The sequence below is a fragment of the Triticum aestivum genome, chromosome 3B (genome assembly GCF_018294505.1).
Source record: "Triticum aestivum cultivar Chinese Spring chromosome 3B, IWGSC CS RefSeq v2.1, whole genome shotgun sequence".
Lineage (NCBI taxonomy): Eukaryota > Viridiplantae > Streptophyta > Magnoliopsida > Poales > Poaceae > Triticum > Triticum aestivum.
Window position 1 is genome coordinate 779,109,196 of NC_057801.1, and position 15,121 is coordinate 779,124,316.

At 45.1% G+C, this 15,121-nt stretch overlaps 1 long non-coding RNA gene across 1 annotated transcript; it reads right to left on the bottom strand.

Moving 5' to 3' along the window:
* Positions 1-8,205: 8,205 nt before the first annotated feature.
* Positions 8,206-12,854, bottom strand: LOC123072364 (uncharacterized). The gene is made up of 3 exons (XR_006435065.1): positions 12,180-12,854; positions 11,794-11,887; positions 8,206-10,360 (listed from the first exon to the last, which is right to left on the bottom strand). It is a non-coding gene; the product is annotated as an uncharacterized lncRNA (long non-coding RNA).
* Positions 12,855-15,121: the final 2,267 nt, after the last annotated feature.

Consider the following 15,121-nt stretch of genomic DNA (forward strand, 5'->3'; position numbering starts at 1 on the left):
CACAGAAGACGCGTCGAACAGCCCGGAAGCCGCGCCGATTCCTCCCAGCCCGCGTACACCGACAACTACGCTGCTGGAGGTTGAACTCGACGCTTGATGTACTCCTTCCGCACCCTTCCTTTTTTGTACGCCGAACTACTGCGTGTCCTTTTATTTTGATCTCCCAACTGTGGCACCGAGTCACTGAACTATTGCGATTGTTAGCAAATAATCCCGTTGAGCTGTTTGTTATCCTCTAGTTTTTTCTTAGCTAAAATAAAGGGCCATGCAGCGTGGAATCTGTTCCGAACTTGGCGTAGTTTCAGACTTTCAGTTAGTTTGTTTAGCTGAGCCGTCACAGGTGGATCGTGGGATGGCACGATTGTAAACGTGTGACGGCCACACCCTAGCGATCGGGAGGACGTGGGATGGCACGTCCGATCAGCCCGCTCGTGGACCGGGTATCTTGTAGTTTTTGTTCTGAAGCACTTGACTGAATAAGAAGAAAAAGGGAAAAAGCTGCAGAGGTTGAACGCAGCGCAAACACTCGTGTTCTTCGTGAGAGAAAGAGTTCAGAGAACTGATCCTGCAACTACAGCGATGATCGTCGGTTTGTTGTTTCTTTGAGCGGGACTGATGTTTTTCTAATATTGAGCGCCTTCGGGGGCGGCGCTTGGGCACGTGGCTGTGGAAAAACAAACCCAGGGGCCGATCTAGCGCCGGCTCGCCTTCAGGCCGGTCTTTTTCGGCGCCCTGGGAGGCCGAACGACTGGAGATGCTCTTAGCCCGGTGGTGGTTCTAGAGAGTTTCTAGGAGAGAGATGGCCGGCGATCGTGTGTGCATATAGGTAGCTAGTTAACTGGGCTAGCTAGTTACTGCGTCGTGTGAGTCCTTGTACTGCTATAAAAGGGCGTGTGGTGTGTCCCAGAGTATGGAGCAAGATGTAGTCTCCCTCGGGATCATGGTGTGTGGCCGGCCGGCAGGAGAGCTCCTCTGGGTAGTGTAATGGTGTGTTGTTGAGTTTGTGCTGAGGAAAAAAATGCCGTTCGTGTGGCGGGGTGTTTGCCGCTGGAAAAACTTTGTGTCTAGTGTGATCCTTCTTCCACCTCCATCTGAGAGAGAGAGAGAGAGGGAGGGGGAGAGAGAGAATCCGTCCTGGGTCTATCTCAGAGATGCTGGAGGAATCGACGGGGTCCCTCGTCGGGTCCAACGTCGTCCCTGTTGGAGGTGAACGAGGAAAGGACCGAAGCGGCTGCAACGACCGCGGTAACCTGTATTTCTGTTACCTGTCCCGCGGTGATGAGCAAGCCGTTCGAATGCTTGTCTTCGTCGCCAACCACCCTTTCATGTTCTTGATCAAGGACGAGCTCACCGGTGTCGTCGTGTTCGCCGAGCAAGTTGTCGATCATTTGTCGTGATTTGAATGTTGGCTCGAGGACGTGCCATTGCCTTGTACGGTTGTACCCGCGGTGAAGAGCAGGCTAGTCGAATGCGCAGATTTCGTCGCCAACTACCCTTTTGTGTTCTTGATCGAGGAGGAGCTCACCGACGTAGTCTTGTTGGCCAGGTAAATTTTCGATCCTTCGTCGTGATTCCAATGCTGGCTCGTGTTAGCCTTTAGAGCGTGCCTTTGCCTTGTAAGTGCGGTGACTTGCATTACATATGTATTGAATTCATGCTCCAGCTAACTCATTTAAAAGTTGGAATTGATGAAGGGAGACAGGCAATATATTTCAACACTCCCCCTCACGTCTAGACTATTTTAGTTCTTAGACGTGGAATCGATGTAGGCTGCAGAATCGTTTTATTTAATACTGCGTTGGCAGGGTCTTGAACTCAAGACCTCTTGGCTCTGATACCATATTGAATTCATGCTCCAGTCAACTCATCCAAAAGTCCGAACTGATGGAGGGAGGCGGGCAATATATTTCAACAATATGTACTTATGGTGACCAGACCATGGTACCTAAGTAAATTATGTGGACTACAAAATTTGATTTGGTGAAATCTCTTTTGAGCGAAGCTCGTCCGTGTGTTGGAAATATTGTTGATGGACAACTAATAAAGTGCTACCTCTAATCATGGATTAAAATCATGGGCGAAACAGCTGCTTTCGCGGCGTGATCCTCGTTTTGAAACCGCCATCTGATCTACATGGCTTAGGGAATCGCACGAGATTGCGGTGCTGTCCCCGAAGATCACGCCATTCCTTCCTTATCAATCACGGCAAAATCTCTGCCGAAAATTCCGTTTGCCCGCGATTTTAATCTAGGAACCTGATAAGTGCACCCATACGTGGCACGAACACATGACAACTCTGGATATTTTTATGGCAATTTTAGTGACGCAAGGACGGCAATTTTAGTTGTCAGTCATGGCAACTTTTTTTGGGATGACAAGTTTCAATTTTTTGGGAGTTTATTTTTTATTTTTTGACGGCAACTTTAGTTGTAAAAACCATCAAGGCCGGAGTGCTTCGTGCCACACGTGTGGCACGGATCATTAATTTGGGTTAATCTATGCCTCTAGCCCTAAAGGAACATAGTTCTATTAGTTTCCTAGTAAAATATTTCTAAGTTAGAACATCACAAGTGAACATCAAGTTGAGATGAATATATTTTCATGGTATATGATTTTACTATACTTTAGGAAACTAGGCGATACGTTGCCCTCTTCTTTGCATGAGAGCAAGAAAATGTTCAGGATCAGACTAAGGTGCTACTTCACGAGACCAACATTACAAGTCGGCAATGGGCAAAACGACCAGAAAAGCACAAAAACGATTAGCCAGTCATCAAGCTGCCAGTGATCGAGTATTAGGCAGCAGGATCTGCCTCTCTTCCTCATCTGAGTCCTCCAAAGTTTTTGCGTTTATCTTCCCTTTGCGAGATGATTCGTTTCCACATGCATCCCATTCACACCATTCGCCCCATCACAATTTGCATTGCTCTCTTTCTTTATGAGTGCGTTGGCTATTAGTACTAACATACGTATGAGCTACGTGAAAAATAGAACAGGCGCAATGCAGCTTTTATAATGGGCAGGGCAGGTCACGCTTAGAACAGGGCAGGTTGATGACAGCATTTGCTATCCATCTATTGAATCCATACACTTAAAGTCTAGTAGAAAACAAAATCTCAACATTAAGGTGTTTCGATTCATCTCAACGTTAACAAATTAAACATGCCAAAGAAGATAAAGCACAGAACCTTCGCATGAACGCGGTGCGCCCTGTCCAACACATATGCCACCCTGGTGCAACCTCGTCGTTGTCGCTTCTTATGGTTGACCGGTCATCGGACTCTTCTCAAAATCTACTAACACCGGGAAAAAATGTGCCTAATAGTTAGCAAACGTGAACGTTTATTTATGAGGCGTGCTACGAGTCGGTAGGCTAATCTTTTTGAAAAGACTGTCCGGGCTATGAGCCATCCGATCTACAATGATCACCATGTGATCGTACTGTGTGCACTTAATCTTTGTGTTCCCTCATTGCAACAAGAGCCAAAATTGCAACAGGATCCTTGATACAAAAACATCTCCGCCTCGTGATTTCTATAGCCATTGCAAGACGACTCTTCTGTGGGGCCGAGCTCGATTTGGTAGGGAGGTCGAGCGCTAGACCTCACCGTCGCCACCAGTGTGTTTGGTCAATGCCCCGGTGCTGCGGGGCATCTTCATGACGAACCCTGCAACCTCCTGCCACCTTCCGTTGTAACCCTGCTACGGAAGCCACTGCTACGCGCCAAGCCATCGTCCTGGAGCTTCCCTTCCACCCCCATGTGGACTAAACGCTCCATCGTCCCCTTCTGCCGCTCTTCTGGCAAGCACATAGCTGGGACGACGCCGGCGAGGACACGAGTGCGTTCGTGGCACGTTCCCAGTGCACACAAACAATGTGTTTGATGCATTCTGTATGAGAGGGGGAGAAAGGAGAAGGAAAAAAAAAAGAAATAGTGAACATATGCACGTGCCATTTTCTTCCCGAGTCAGCTCCTGACGAGCAGGACCCACATGTTGAAAAAGTGTTCAGACGGGGCAAATCGGCCGATCAGTGTTTTCTGCAAATCAATTACGCAATACACGGCGAATTTTGCCAAAAAATAGCGACTAGATATTTTTCTGGGAACCTATCCACAAATCTGGTAGTGACTTGTGGGAGGTGAGAAGAGTGGGATGAACAACTAGATAGAAGGAAAGAGGGATAATGACACAGCGGAGGGGCTTATTGAGGCGGAGGGCGGGAGCTTCTCGGAGAAGGAGATGGTGGACTTACCATCGCCTTCAAGTTCATTACGGAGTTGTCGCTGGCACAACCCAAGTATGCAAGTTCGTGATAATTTCGCAAACAGTAAATTCTTGCATGTGTGGTAGTGCGCACAATCAAATAAGGACGGCGGGTGGATTTGTCAATCGATTTCATAGTCTTGTTATTGTTGGGGCTTAGAGCATCTCCAACAGCCGCGCTAAACAAGCGCCGCGCCGCAAATTTGCCCATTTTAGCACGCGCGCGCAATCGCTAGTGTGTCTCTAGCGGGCGCGCAATAACCGCGCGTGCAGCATATAGAGTTGGGCGCACGGTCCGAATCACTATCGCGCACTGCGTATTTGGGAAGCCCGCTTCCGCGCGCGGCACACACGAGCGCTCGCGCCACACTCTCTCCCCCGCGCCACCTTCGCCCCGCACACGCCGGCGCCGGCGAGCTAACCCGATGGACGCACGTGCCAGCACCCCCCGCACCCCATCCTACAGCCGTGAACCCTCCACCGCCGCCGCCGCAAACCCTAGCGCTGGGAGCGTTGGCCTCGCCTCCGTCGGAGCTCCTCCGAGCATCGGCCTCTTCATGTCGCCGCGGATGACCTCGGCGGCTGGTGGCATCGCGCCGGCGCCCGCCGTGATGAAGCCACGTGCAACCCCCCTCGAAACTCCCAAATGCGGCGCGGCCGAAGAAGGGCAAGACATCCGCGAAGAAGAACAAGGCGGCGGACGGCTCCGGCACCTCGAAGGCGCCAAGGAAGAATCTTGCAGGGCGTGTGACGAGCGCGGCGGCTACCGAAGCGCCGGCGAGCTCACTTGTTGAGCCGGCGGCCGACGCGCACCATGTGTTCGACGATATGCCCCAAAGGTAAAAAAATTCCTGAACTTTTTTTTCCTTCTTTATTTTTTGAAGGCATACATATAGATAGCTTATTGGATTGTTCTATATACTTTGTAGTGTGAACGATGATGCATACATGTCAACTATGGGTGTTGGCTTGAACAATTCACATTGGTCTCAAACCAATGACATGCATTTTGAAGACCATGAGTTTGAGGTGGATGAGGATGGTGAGGGCATTGTCGACGCACCGAAAGGAAGGGGAGGCAACTACACCAACGACGAAGACGTTGTGCTATGAAAAACTTGGTTGGACGTGTCGAGGGATCTATCCGTTAGAGGTGATCAAAGTAGAGATGCTTATTGGCTCCAGATGAAAGAACACTTTGATCTTCGCAACATGAGTGGAATTGACTGCTCCGCACGATCACTATGCTCCCGGTGGTCGACCATCAATAGGGATTGTCAATAATGGGCGGCCGCACAAAAAGCGGTTGACAAGTTGAACCCAAGTGGCACCAAGGATGATGATAGGGTAAGTGTCATTTCATCATTCCTCATGTTCACATCATTCTTGTTGTTGGTGTTTCTTGTCCTAATTTGTTTTGTTTTCATGTAATTAAATATTGCACAAAACTTGTTCAAAGGAGAGGAGAAGAGGACCAAGAAGGGGAAGATCAAGAAAGGAAGGCCATTTATCTTGCCTCATTGCTATGAAGTATTGAAGGATGATGAGAAATGGAAGAAGCGTGAGGATATTGATGATTTGGATTTGAGCAAAAAACGCAAGCGAACAATTGATTTGGAAGATGATGAGGAGGAGGATGCATCAAGTGAAGATGGCAAGAGAAGCCCCACCCCAAACTCGGTTTCATACTCGAAGCCAAAACGACCGGATGGCACGAAGAAAGACGCAAAAGAAAAGAAGAAGAGGAAAGGATGATGAGATCAAAAATGTTATGGAAGCAATTGTCAACGCAAGAAGAGAAGCCAACGGGGTGAGGAAAATGGCAAGGAACCAAGATGCCACGGCCGAGGAGAGGAGGTTGGCGGCCGAGGAGAGGAGGATGGCCGCCGAGGAGAGGAAAGTGGCATTGGAGGAGAGGAAGGTGGGCATGGAGGAGCGAGTTAAGTTGTGGAATGGAAGAAGCACTTGTTCTTCTTGGACACATCTTTGTTCAATGATGCGCAAAACGAGTATGTCAACCTTGCCCGTGAAGAAGTCTTGATCCAAAAAAGAGCCATGATTCGCATAATGGGTGGCGGTGGCCTTGGCGGCATGGGTGGCTTTGGATCTACCATGGGTGGCATGGGTTCCTTTGGTGACTTTGGAGCTACCATGGAGACCATGGGAGGCATGGGTGGCTTTGGAGCACCTCAGGGCGGCTTGGACGGCATGGGTGGCATGTGTGGCATGAGTTTTCCGTCTCTCATTGGGGGCATGGGTGCACCTCCGGGCGCCGGTGTGCCACCTTCGCATGAAGATGCCGTTGAAGATCTTGGCAACACCTTCCGAGCTTCACGTGATGAGGATACGGTGCGCAACAATGAAGAGGAGGAGGAAGAATCGTCTTCGGAGGAGTCAGATGAATAGGAGGAAGATGAGGATGAAGACAGACGAGGACGAGGCTTGATTCTTGTGCCTTTCGTTTGTGTCATCTTGGTTTGCATTTTGAACTTGGTTGAATTATGTTGTGGGCATGAATTTGAACTTATGGGCACGAACTTGTGGGCATGAACTTTTGGGCACAAACTTGGTTGAATGATGTTTGTGATTCAATATATGCCATGTGTTTTGTGTTGATGTGTGAAATTTGTGCCCAAAATGAGAACAAATGTGTGCGCCGGCTGCTCGCGCGCGCTGCATTTTAGCGCTACCGCTGGAGCAAGCGCTGCGCGACGCGCCAAACCTGGCGATGGGCGCGCCGCAAACTAGATTTTAGCGCGCTGCGCGTTGGGCGCCAGTTGGAGATGCTCTTAGGTTATATAAACACTTTATACCACAGCTCCTGTCCAGAAGAATTTTTGGCTGTCCTGGCCGGCGAGAGCGTCTTCCTAGGCCGGAGAGGAAGGTAGCTCGGGGACCCAGCGGCTGTTCCAATTCCGGTGAACCGGCGGGAGCTAACCTCCCCAGCAGAGGAGATGAATAACATGTTTAGACAAAGAAGATGAATAGATACGTGGAAAATTTGGTTACATGCACCAGCAGTCTAGGAAGGTTATGGGCTGGCACTTGCGGTCCATTTGTTTAGCCCACACAATAAAATGAACGAAATTGAACAGGGAGGTGGAACAAAAAGTTGAACTCCTTATACTAAAAATAGCGGTCTCATCGCTGTTTGATGATGTGAATAGGGTGTGTGTCAAGATAAATAGGATAGTGAGAATGATTCTTTTAGGTACTAGATGACCAGTTGCGCCAATGGCGCAAAGGCCAAGAGTAAGACATGTATTGAAAGAGTATACATTAATATTATTTACGCACATATTGAAACATATGAGAAAAATTTCCACTTACTATAAGTACAAGCGATGCAATACCCATATAATGTACAAGGACATATCCGTATTAAATGAACCGTTAATTGGTCTGACACAAATCCACACCCAAGAAGCACATTGCACAGGGTTGAAACTTTTAAGCCTCACATTCCCAAGCAATCTTAAGGAGGGCCAACAGAATTGAAATCATTGATGCAAAGTATCAGCAGTTAGTAATATTTATACACATAGTTTCTTTATTGTAGTTGTATGGTGATGAAATCAATACGTAAATCAGCACCAAGGATAGCCGATCAGACAAACAAAAATGATGCATCCCACTGAACAACACTATTATGCAGGACTCATTCTAAAAGGCCCTCAGTTCTAATTTCTATAAGAGCTTGAGCTTTGGAGCATAGGCTACGAACCTTCAAATCCAACCAAACATCTTACCATGCAAACACGGTAAAATGGGAAAGAAAGACTCTAAATGTGACAGACCAAAAGCGGAAAAAAAATGTTGAACGACCTAGGCGTGAGGAGTTGTGCCTCGGCCAGTCAGGTTTTTAAAGCATGTGTATGTGATAGTTTAATGCATATATATGATGATAGACAAAGAGGAAGCAATGATATTACTTGATGATAGCATATATTGATCTCGTAGTGCTGACACATACTGTTCTAAGAAATTTACAATGAGCATAAGCAAATAGAAACTTAGTTTTGATACATAGTGTTTTAAGAGAACCCCATGCTGATACATAGTATTGGTACACCGTATAGATGGTTGTAGTTATGAGCCGATGAGCATCAGCCAGAGCAGTTGATATGTATGCCCTAAATATCCATTGGCGGTCCATCATTACCTCAAGCAGAGATTCCTTCAATATCATCGTCCAGGCTCCAATAATATATGTTTGTCTGTTGGAGATCATACTCTGACTGTGTAGTTGCATCATTTAGACGATCAACAACAACATATCTTACCTGTGACAAGACATGATTTAAATTGTTATCTTTGTATGTTGATCCTCATGTGAAGTTGGCATATATTATACGGTAAAGTTCTTTTGCTGCTATGTGATTTCCATTGCGGGTGCTAGATTTAGGTCGATGATGTTTTCATCTTGTGATCACTACAAATATAGAATCTTCTCCAACATTACTTACGAGAACAAACCACTTCCTACAAAAAGTTCAATTGGGTCAAGCAAAGGGAATGAGAACCGAAAAGGATACAAAGGAGCAATATTTCCTGAAAGCATGGCTGGACCAACTCTTTGTTGGCTGCAAGCGGTCGTGATGTTACAGCCTATAGCTCCACAGCTCAAGATCATCTATGAACAAGGACCCTACAGGCTCAAGATCATCTATGAATAAGGACCCTACACACATACTTCAACCTTTCAGTGACACATGCATCATATGACATTTCACAATAGCAATGCGAGACTCATTATTTAGGTAAATTTCGTGATATTAGGCATAAAACAACAATTCCTGCTATATAAACATTGTTGCTCACTTCTTGGTCTAGCTCACTAATCATTCAAAAATGTATACACATACATACTGGTTAACAAGGTAGAGAACACAGGTACCTGACGGTAGTACTGAAAAAAGTAGCACACAATTATGAGTTATTAACAAGAAAAGTGGATGTCGTGTGCATTCAGGAATAATTATATCCACTACAAAGGTAATAACAGTACCAAGACTCGTACTACCATTGCTGAATAACAGAGTTGTAGGGTAAATAAATGTCACAACAGTATCTCGTTTCCTTGATATTAAGGGCAGATATGAAGTGTCTAATGCTTAATCCTATATTTGCCAAACCACTATCGAGTATTTTGTTACGAATCACCAGCAAAGGCTCAAGCAAAATTCTCGTCCATATGCAATCCATGATGTATAATTATATGTGCTTTTGCCATCTACTTAGACCAATCAGACATAATCACCTTAAAATTAGACTATGTGTTTTCTCTGAAAGTTTACCTAAAAATAGTAAACTACATGATAAAAGACATGTAGGTTAGCAAGCCTGTGTAAAGACATGATTGGTTACAAAACTACATCAGTGCATCGTATCTCTCATCCTGGACAGCCATGAGGAACGCTTGCATCATCTCAAGCTAATTGTGATGAAGAGCTCGTTATGCCGGACTCCAAGTTGCAGAGCCACCTCCTCAACCAGTGTGGATTTGGCGTGGCCGTGCACTGCATCCAGCACAGACTTGCTAACACTTACCTAATATTTTTTTTCTTCCGTCCATTTAACATATTTCTCTTCGTATCCAGCTTGCAAAGAAAAGTGTGTTATAACCGTTTCTGTAAAATTTGAACAAATCAAAGCAAGTGTTCAGTTTATTTTTCACCATCAGTTCGTTGGATCCTACTCTAGTTGTAAGGAGTTTGTAAAGTATGAATCATATTCAGCCAATAACATGTCACATATATAATAACATCTTAGGACAACAATGCATTTTAGGAGAGCAATATATCAATATATCTATGATAGATGAGAAATGCAAATAATTTTCCCATACATTAGAGCTAAAAAAGTTTAAACCTATGATTAATGAGCAAATCAAATTCCAATAAGTATGCAATGATGCAATGGCCAGGAGCTAATTTCATCAATATTGTAATCTACTTCTGTAAAGAAAGAACCTCATCAATATTGTATTTTGATTCCCGCAGTCGTTCACTCCAGAAGTTAAGGTCCTAGTGTACCAGATCATTGGCTTCTGCAGAACAAAAATCTTTCACAGAGGCTTTTAGATCTTCCATATCTGCACTAAGAAAAGCAACAATTAAGACATCTGTGTATTTCAGCCTAGTTCCTAGCCTTCATAAAAGGAAATATGAGAACAATAATTGATGAAGGAGATATAATGCTGATAGATAGGCCAAACAAGGACAACACACCGGTTGCTTGTATACAGCCGCGGGGTGCCGACCTAGCGCGAACCCCAATGACCGTGCTTGTGTCTGATTCAGCGCCGTGCTTACGCATGGTTTTCAATTCCAGTTTAAGGAAAATTTCAGCATCAACCGAAATTCAGTGAATTTCAGTTAATTCAGTTTTCATTTCAGCCAAATGACTGAAATATTCACTTGAGTTCAATTTAATTTTTGAACTATTTTAAAAATATTTTAAAAAATATTTAAATTCTTGTGCACTACTGAAATTGCTGAAACATTTTGACCGAAACGTAATTATTTCAGTGTCTATTGAAATGACTGACATTCAGTGAATTTCACCGAAATCTCACTGAATGTGAAAACCATGTGCTTACGTCAAAGGTCCGACTGGCGCTCCTCGCGCCACGGGTACGAAAAACAACCATCTCGTCATGGCTATATATCCACCTCTATTCCCTGTGCTTGCTGTTGCGTGCGTCCCCTCGTGCTTGTTCTGTGCATTTATGTTGGATTGCTACTACTGAGCGCTGGGTGCTGGTCTGTTTATGGTCTCCATGGTGACCTTCTGGCTTGTGACGCCGCCATGTCACATCAGCAATCTCCACCTTAAAGTCAGGATTCTCACAACTATACCTCATATGGGTCAATGGGTGAGTACCAAGAATTACTATTTGCATATGTAAACAACAAGAGGTGCTCTGCCAGATTCTGAAGCACATATATTACAACAACATGCATTGGTTTGGGCATAAATAAACAATGATAACCTAGTCTACTGGATCCTGGAATCAAGAATTAGTAAGAAGCTAAGAAAACTGGGCACACCCTACAAACATCAGAGACGAACTAACATGCATATATATCTGTCCCAAAGCAGTAGGCAGGAAGCAAACCACCAGCACAAGCACACGCAAGCAAGGAGATCCTTTATTAGGACGCAACAAGCCTTCTTTTTCTTGGGAGCTCCTGAGAGTTAAATTAGAGTACTGGTACAGAAATAAGAAGAACATGCTCAAACATAAATAACAGGATAGGAGTTCAAACTTGAAAATGAATCTCCGGCTACTATAACTCTAAAAGATTGTAACAGAATAGAGCATTGCTAGAAACAAGATTTATTAATCTAATAAAAAGAACATCAAAGAAAACTACTTGGCTGGTTTTATCTTGAACAATGTGATTCCCAGGAACCAACACAGATTTTTTGTCTCCCTCAAGACGAGTTAGCATATCAAACACAGTACGTTGTATCTACTCTTACAGAAAAATGAGAAGAGATTGAATAGTAATATTCTGGTACCTCTAGGCTCATCCTTCTGAGGAAACATTGCAAAAGATCCGATGAAATTGGACACCCTCCCAAATGTCGTCTCGGACATGGACTGGTCCTAAACCTGCACAACACAAGCATGATTTCAGGTTGTCTTTTTTCAGAGCACACAAGAAGAGTAGCAAACAAGACAACAAATCCATGAATAATGCTCTAAAATAAGTGATCTGATGGCTATATATATGCAGAAAAAATCGTGTGATCGCAATCTCTTTATCAGTCACACTGTGGCCCTGCTACTTCTGAAGTCAGTCAGGACCAGTTTGCCAAGTTGTCCAAATAAAATCTCAAGATTCCCCAATCAACACAACAAAGAGGCTAAACAAGCACACAAAGTAGGCGTGATGTTTACTCACGTTGGCCTTACTGGAGCTCCCATACTTGTCCTGTTTAGTAAAAACATAAAACAACAAATCCAAATTATATTAAAGAACCAGGGGGCAAGAGGTAGAAAAAAACAGGGGAGGAAGATGGTGAATCCAAAGATGTGCAACAGAGATTGGGGTACGATGACTGGCGGGATGCAGCCCATAGTGATGGTCGGCTCCATTCCACTATGACGCGAGCGACGCCGGAGCTCCGGCCTGGCTGCTCCTTCCCCATGCCCGTCCTACTCACCCTCCCCTGCTCCTCCTCACTAAGCATGAAGACCACACCAGCCATGCTCTCTGAGCCCGATCCAGAACCAGGATGTGTGGTGGCACAAGATCGAGAACGCGGGAAGAGAAAGAGGTCGGGGAAGAGAGAGGGCACAGAGGGGAGACGGGGAGTACCATTCAGCCCGTGCTTTCCCATGGCGGCGACCTGCGACCGGACCAGAACCACAACGCACAACGCCAGAGATGCGGGCTAGGTCCGGCGAGCCGCGCTCGTCCCGCTGAGCATGCACCGAGAGGGCAGGGAGGAGGAGAGGACGCGGCGACGGCGAGCGGAAGCGATCTGGATGGCGGCGGGGCAGGGAGGCGAGCACGGTCGAGGGGTAGAGAGAGGTGAGGAAGGAGGAAGAGGAAAGGGGGCGGTGAGTGCGAGAGGAGCAGCGGGTCGGTCTTCTCCACAGGAGCGGCTCCGTTTTATACTCCGGTGCGTGAAATGACAAAATTGCCCCCGGCGGGGCACCAAATTAACAGGCGGTGGCACGAGCGAGGTGTAACTATTCATAGCGATTTAAAGGCGACCTGGAGGCAACGGTTGTGACTACGAGTTCTCCAGGGTTTATATGTTCAATATGGAAAGAGGTATTCTAATTTTGTTTTGTTATTGTTTTTCTTGTGCGTGAAAAACATATTTGGTGAAATATCTTTCGAGTGAAAATTACACCTGTGTTCAAAATATTTTTTATTGACAATTAATAAAGTGCTACCTGTCATCCTAAATGGATATAGTATATTAGTTCTGCCAATAAAATATTTTGAAGGTCGAACTTTACTAATAAACATCAAGTTCATAGTAATAGATTTTTCATGATATATGATTTTAGTAATTTGTTGTGATGTGAATTAATGGGCAATATATGATTTCTTTTAGAACGGCAATATATAATTCAAAAGCTTGTATAAACTTCATCGCAAAAAAAAAAACACTTGCATCAACTTCCTAAAGGACTTCAAATTTGATTGTTGTCATAGAATAGTGTGCAGTTACATTTGTTCTTTGTAGCCATTGGACAGTATTTTATCTATCCTCTTAGGTTGTTAAACATTTTCCCATTTAACTCCGGATGTGGTTGCCAAGATAATGATTTTGGTTACTCAAAAAAAAAAGATAATGATTTTGGTGATCAATGTGGTGGCCTACACAGGCAAAACCTTACACTATTCCCCTTTACTGTTATTATCAAAACCTAAGTTTTGACTGTGAATTTCCATGAACCCTTACCTGTTTTTTAGGAATAAGAGAGGAATATGGACCCCCTCATTTCTTCTAAATTTATGTATGTATCTTGTCTTGTTTCGCTAATACGTTGATCCTGCTTCTACTGCTATCCTCAATATTGTGCTACCTTACCGCCTGAAAAACCAGCAAAATAAAGATGTTCCTAAATCTAGTTCACAATGCTACTATACTGTAGGAAAATAGGAGCCATGATGCCCTGTTCATTGCATTGCATCGATGAAACAAAATGTTCACAACCAGTTTGACTGCTACCCGCCCTCAACATATCAAAAGCCGGCAGAGCCTCGATCCATCCTCCCGCTCTTGGTGCTAAGCCCCAAGACTAACATTACAAGCCATCAATGGCCAAAACGAACAGAAAAGCACAAAAACGATCAGCTAGTCATCCAGGATCGTCAAGGATCTGCCTCCGTTCCTCATCCGAGCCCTCCAAAGTTTTTACGTTGGTCTTTACTCTAGGAGATGATTTGTTTCCACATGCATCCCATTCACACCATTCGCCACATCACAATTTGCATTCCTCCCTCTCTCTATCCGTGGGTTGGCTATTAGTACTAACATACTTATGAGCTACGTGAAAAACAGAACAGGCGAAATGCGTCTTTTATAATGGGCAGGCCAGGCCACGCTTGGAACAGGGCAGGTTGGTGAGAGCATTTGCTATCCATCTATGGAATCCATACACATAAAGTCTAGTAGAAAAGAAAATCTCAACATTAAGGTATTTCGATTCATCTCAACATTTGAGGACTAAACATGTCGAAAAGAAAAAGCACGCGAGCATGACATAAACGGGTTGCGCCTTGTCCAGCACACCCGCCACCCTGACGCAATCCTCACGGTGGACCAGTCTTCGGCCCTTTCTCAAAATCTACTAACGGCAGAAAAAAAATCTTGTGCCTAATGAGTAGCAAACGCAAACATTTTTTTGTAGGGCATGCTATCAGTAGGCTCATCTTTTGAAAAGACCATCCTGGTTATGAGCAGTCCGGTCAATGATGATCACCATGCGATCTTACTGTGTGTTCTTATTCTCTCTATTCCCTCATTGCAACAAGAGCCGCAATTCCAACAGAACCTTTGTTGCGGAAACATCTCCGGCTTGCGGCCGCCAACGCCATTGCAACAAGAATCCTGTTGCAATCGCAATAGAACCCTTGTTGCGAAAACATCTTCGCCTTGTGATTTTCTTCGCCACAGCAAGAAGACCTTTGTTGTAAATTGTAAGTTTGTAACTGCAACAAATCGTAGTTCCTTTTCTCTTCTTTCCATTAAGCAGCGGGTACGACAATAAAAGTAGCTTGCCTAGCGTGACATGGACCAAAATGAACGCGACGCGGCGCAATCTCTGCGTCAAAACACACGCGCCACCCTCCCTACAAAACCCAAACCCCACGCCGCCACC